Source organism: Lygodium microphyllum, chromosome 1 (assembly GCF_053477565.2).
Source record: "Lygodium microphyllum isolate KBCC chromosome 1, Lygodium_microphyllum_v1.1.10, whole genome shotgun sequence".
Taxonomy (NCBI): domain Eukaryota; kingdom Viridiplantae; phylum Streptophyta; class Polypodiopsida; order Schizaeales; family Lygodiaceae; genus Lygodium; species Lygodium microphyllum.
The window spans coordinates 79,859,546-79,865,697 of NC_141135.1; the positions used below are offsets into that span (position 1 = coordinate 79,859,546).

At 40.8% G+C, this 6,152-nt stretch overlaps 1 pseudogene; it reads left to right on the forward strand.

The window, feature by feature from the left end:
- The first annotated feature begins 5,298 nt into the window (after positions 1–5,298).
- Positions 5,299–5,900, forward strand: LOC148041302 (pyruvate dehydrogenase E1 component subunit beta-1, mitochondrial pseudogene; annotated as a pseudogene).
- The last annotated feature ends 252 nt before the right edge of the window (positions 5,901–6,152 follow it).

The window sequence follows — 6,152 nt, forward strand, 5'->3', positions numbered from 1 at the left end:
ATATCCATCTTTTTGTTTTGGTCATATGTATCATTTGTTTCATTATTTTTGGTTAATGTGTTAGTTGTTTTTTCGTTTTTCTGTACGACAAGACGACTAGTTTTAGTCGACCTTTTGTCTGTTGTGTGGAGTATTTGTGGATTACGCCTTTCCTTTTTTTTTGGAGAACGTGGTATCAAACTTTGCAGACAACCCCACACGTTGCCAGGTTTTTTCTCTTTTTTCCTCTCTCACATTGCACCGTAATACACATGTAATTGTAATAAAATCAACTGACCGTTGCACCCACCAAATAAACAGAATGCACTTCATTAATTTTTAATTTAAAAGGAACCCGATTGTTAATTGTAAAAGGAACCCCGCTGTTGCACGAGCACATGTCATAATAACCCACATAATTTTCTAAAATAAATCCATAATTGTGCATGTGCACACGTACTACAAACATAATTTATTTGTAATTAAAATGAACCCCCGCCATCACGCATGCATGCGCTTTGTGCCACAAATCATGTAAGTTATAACAATGAATTGCATTTTAGAGACCCCCAGTCAGTTAAGTCAGTCTAAGTAGCGGTTGGGATTGCGGAATTGACTCACTATGCATTAATGGTTAATTAATAACGAACTGCAATCTGATTTGTACATGGTTAAAATGAATTCGATAGTGTTCACCCATCCATGTTCACTGCACCATAGGTTTATGTAATGCGTTTACGGGGGTTGAGATTTGTTAAGTCAGAGATGTCAGTCTTGTTCATCTCTCTTTATTCTATTGGTCCAAGTCTTGGATTGTATTTGAGTCTGGTCATTATCTGGGGTATGGTGTGTTTGCATTTTTATTTTTGATTGCTTGATTCTACGGGGTCTTGGGTGCCTGCTTGTTGCAGAAGCTTTCGGTCGCACGAGTATGTAGGTTATGTCAAAATTTTTCTATAGGATGTGGATTGTTTGGGGAAGTCTGGTCCAGTCTGGTTTGGTTGTATGTCTTTTGTTTTGATATTCTTCTCAGTGATGATTTGTCTAGGTCTTGCAAGAATTTTTTCGTCTTTTTCCTTGGTTGTGTGTGTGGGTTTTTTGTTGTAGTCTGAATGGCATCTACCTCTATTCCTTCTAATATTGTCATTCAGCATGTGCCGTTGCTGGTGCATGACTATGCTCTTCTCCTGGAGGTGGACTGCATTCGTCATACTGGTCTTCGTCCTTAAGTGGCTTTGAAGTTTTCGCCAGTGGACAACACGATTTGCTACTCCTTGAAATCCTACAAGAACTAGTCGGACTTGGTTTATAACTGACGCTTTTGCTTGTCCACTGCCAATATTGGTGATGCGTTGTGTGCCTCTTTCAGCGTCTTTCGTCCCTAGTGGAAATCAATTATTGACTGCAGCTGAGGAGATTCTTTCTCTCTTGCAGAAAGAAACCTCTACTCCTTTGGTCTCTAGCAAAGTTATCACCAGTTGTGGGATTTCTGTAGCTCACATCTGCTCCCCGGTATGGAAACAACTTTACCAGTTTCTGCAAGACAAGTTCATGTTAGGGAAGCCTGCTTCCAAATGTCTCTCGAAGGAGTTGTTCATTGCTTTTGTTAGGATCCTAGAGGGAGCCAAGTTCAATTGGGTAGCATTCATGCTCGCGAAGATGGATCATCATTTTCAGAGAGTTCAGAAGGGTGAGGACAATAATGTTTCCCACGGTGTTTTTCTTCAAAAGATTATCTCCCTTACACCTCCTCCTGGTAGTGTGCTAGTTCCTGATCCTGCTCCTCTTCCGAAGCAGCCTCCACCTTCTATTCCAACTCCTCCTTCATTACATCCCAATTATGATTCGGAGGATGAGCCCTTGCTAGATTCTCTCGCAGTAAAAGAATACGTACTAAAGGGCCCCTTAACCCTGTTTCTATTTGAGTTTCAGATTCTCCTGCACATGACTCCATTCCTTTTGTTTCCACTAGTTCCCTTCCTTTATTCTTGTCATGACCTAATCTATTTACAGCAAAAAGAGATGGGCAGTTGGATAAATAGATCCCTGCTTCCTTACAAACAATGTTAGCTAGACCTTTGCTTTCTCAGCTAGTTTTTCAGGTATCCAGGCTACATTAAAGACTTCATTGATGACTTGTCTTCGGTCCATTTACACAAGGGTGTATACTTCCTTGCAAGACAAAGTGGATTCCCTGACTAGTCAATTGAGTAAGGCTTTGGAGAATCTAGCATCTGAGAAAGCCACCCTAACGCATATCAATAGACAAATGACTAAAGCTACTACCCTGATGGATTCCCAGAAGGCCACCATTTAGAAGTTAGAAGATCAAGTAGTTACCCTCGAAGCAGAGAATATGTCTTTGATTAAAGAGAAGAATTCTGCCCTTGAGGAGATGATTGACTTAGCCAGTAGGCTAGGTACTTGTGAGGGTCAGCTACAGTCTTCTCAAGAAACAGTTGAGTCACAGAAGAAGATGATTGCAGAGCTTAATCAGAAGATTGTTACTCTTTCTGTTCCTCCACCTCTTGTGGTTTCTTCTGTAGTATCTATCAACGAGGAGCTTGACCAGTTACAGCAGAAGGCAAAGTTGTGTAATGGTTTTTCTGCTAAGGTCAAATGCCTTCAACAACGTTTTAATTGTGTGCAGGATGATTTTACTAGTTATGCTGAGCTGGTGTCACCCCCACCGTCTTTCTTGATCAAGTATAGTCAGCAGCATTTTGCCTTGTATATCTCTTTGAGCAATGTGGATTTAGAACCTGCAGAGGATGGGTGGCAGAATTTGTGGTCTGAGATTTATTGAAGTCTGTGTTTGAAAGATTTGTTGATGAGCTGATTTCCCATGAAGTACAATTGTTGTATTTCATGTATCTTACGAGGCATTTGCAGATTCCTGATGAGGAGGATTTGAATTTGTATATGGGAGATGTCATCTTACAAGTAGTGATGTATGTGCACTCAGTTGAGCTCCTGCTAGCAGATAGTTTGAAGCATTATCATGAGCAGACGTCTTGGTGTAGAGGACATGCTTGGCATCTACCTTTTGAAGATGTTGCTTTGGAACCTCGTCATCTCAGGGGTGTATTCCACAAATCTGATATCCAGCCTTTGCAAACTCAATTTTTGCATCATATTGTTGATCATCGATTATTCACTGATTCTTTTTTCTAAGATCTTGCTTATCGTTGCTCTTTTTATCCATTAGATCCCACTGATCTTTTGTCTTATTCTCTTATGTCCTATCGTTTTCCATTGTATATTTCCCTCCTCACTTCCAACCTTGACACTATTCCTCTGTTTTCTTTTACTCCTTCTAATTTCCCTCACATTCTTGTTTTTACTTTTTGTCCTTTCATTGCCAATCCGACATAATCACCTACCCCTTCTCAATCTCATCTTGTAGTTCCTCCTGTTCCTTTTTCTTTCTGAGCAGATTCCCTTCATATGTTTTTACTAAATTTTCCATCTCTTCCATGTTCCTTATCTCTTCATTTCCCTTCTTTTTATGATCTATCCTATCCTCCTTTACAATGCTCTCCTCTTATTCCATTCCCCTCTCCTTCCGATTACATTACTCTTCCTCTTCAGAAAGTGCTGGATACACCAGGGTATGATAGTGATATACTTCGTCGAAGACAATGGACACTGCACGATTCCATGACAGGACCGGTGTTTAACTGGCCTTTCATTCCAGGGTCCTGGGATACCTCTGCAGAATGATCGAACTCTTACCTTCATTTTGCTCGAGTGCATGCTCATTCTGAGGATACCTCTGTACGTCTTGCAGCTCATTTTTGCTGGTACCTTGCTTTTATGCATCAACAGTCTAATCTGAACACTCGCAAGTGTATCTTCCGTTTTATCATCAATCCGAATGTGGATGTGACTACTGCTCAGAAGGATATTCTTTATTACTTCGCACAAGCTTTTCCTACCAGGTTTCTTATTTTGTTGGAAAGGATGTATTGTATACAGAACGAGGGGCAGTAAAAAGGAAAAATAACTGGACAAATAAAATCTTCAAGGCTCCCACATCAAATCGTAGTTCCGCTGGGGTTAGAAGGCGTTCACATGGAAAAAGCAAGAAAATGGAGCTTAAAAACACCAATAAAAATCAATAACAAAAAATCCAAAGGGCAAAACAGGGCAGAGAAAAAAAAGATAATTGTGCAGAAGGGTGTCCGGACAAGGCTATCTAGTTAGAATGGAATTCAAAGGAGAACATGGTAGGTTCACATGAAAAAAAAGTAAAAATACCCACGAAAAAGACACGAAAACTCGCAAAAATTAATAATAGACAACCCGTACACTGGAAGGACAGGGTATAAAAAGAAAATATGTCCAAGGGAAGGCCTAGGACAGGGCTGGTATGTTAGATTGCTATTTTGAAACGAGAAGGACACGTTCACATGGAAATATATTCAATTAGCAGAAATTGCTGAAAAAATTAATAACTGAAAAATAGTAAGCCAGAACAAGGGGATGTAAAAAGAAAAAGTGTGTCAGTCAAAGGAACAAACTAGGTTACATAATCAGATATCAGGTCCAGTGAACGTAGGATACGTTCACATGAAAAAACATAAAACTGTTCAAAATGGGATAGCGAATGAACCGTAAGTCAGAACAAGGGTGTACAAAAAGGAAAAAGGGCCACTTCGGAGGAAGGAACAAGGCTACAAGCTTGGATGTGAGTCTCAGTGATTGTAGGGTGCGTTCACATGGAAAAATGGAAAAACAAAGGATAAAGGCAAACGGACAAGGAACAACCCTGGGGACAGGGTGAAATAGAACGGATGAGTGGGGTAGGGACCCAATCAGAGCATAGAAAATGAATTTCTCCATTTGGAGGTGGATAGATGTATTTTCATTATGATATGCAAAATAGATGCGCAGGGACGCATCCCCACACTTAAGACCTTACCGGGCAGGGTTAGATGCAGCAACATAACCTAGGACTCGTCAACCGATTGAACTCTCGCATCCCCACACTTAAAACATAACATACACTTGCAATCATAACGATAATGTTAGAAAGACTTGGCCCATTTCGCATATGGTCGAAGAAACCGTTGTCGTACTGCTGCGCATCCGAGGTGTGGAATCCACCAAAAAGTTGTGTGTGTGACATTTGTTACTTTGTACATACTTAGTCGTTGTGTTTGCATTTTGTTCTGCGTGGGCAGTATAGTGGAGAGGGGGTTGGAGCAAGAGTAACTTATTTGTAATGCTCTAGTTGGCATGAATGCCAAGTATGGAAACCTAACATATGCTAATGCTTGTAGAAATATTCATCTAGACATGTTTATTGAGGGTACCATGATCTCTATGTACGGCAAGTGTAGAAGCATTATGGAAGCATAAAAATGGTTTCACGGGCTAGCTGAGTGCGACATCGTTCTTTGGATTTCATTGCTGTCTGTTTACTTAGAGCAAGATTTGGAAGAAACCTTGTTTCAAGCTTACAAGAAAATGCATGAGGAAGGTATTAGTCCAGATCATCAGACATTCTCCATTGCCCTTCAAGCTTGTGGTGCACTAGTACAGAGTGAAAGAACTTTGGCAGTTGTAAACAGCTGTCAAGCCAATATGATGCCTTTGGACATTGTAGATCATTAGATGTTGATGCACAAAGGTGCAGTTTTCTCTTACAGAAGTTTGGGCGAGAAAGGGTGCTTGATACACCCATTACCGAGGCAGGATTTACAGGCATTGGTGTAGGGGCAGCTTTTCATGGCCTAAAACCAATTGTAGAGTTTATGACATTCAACTTTGCCATGCAGGCAATTGATCACATCATCAATTCAGCACCTAAAACAAACTACATGTCTGCAGGGAAAATTTATGTTCCTATTGTCTCCAAGGGTCCCAATAGAGCAGCAGCTGGTGTTGCTGCACAGCACTCACAATGCAGTTTATGACATTCAACTTTGCCATGCAGGCAATTGATCACATCATCAATTCAGCAGCCAAAACAAACTACATGTCTGCAGGGAAAATTTATGTTCCTATTGTCTCCAAGGGTCCCAATAGAGCAGCAGCTGGTGTTGCTGCACAGCACTCACAATGCTTTGCTGCATGGTATGGATCTTGTCCAGGTCTTAAGGTTCTTAGCCCGTACAACTTTGAAGATGCACCTGGTCTGTTGAAGGCAGCTATCAGGGATCTTGACC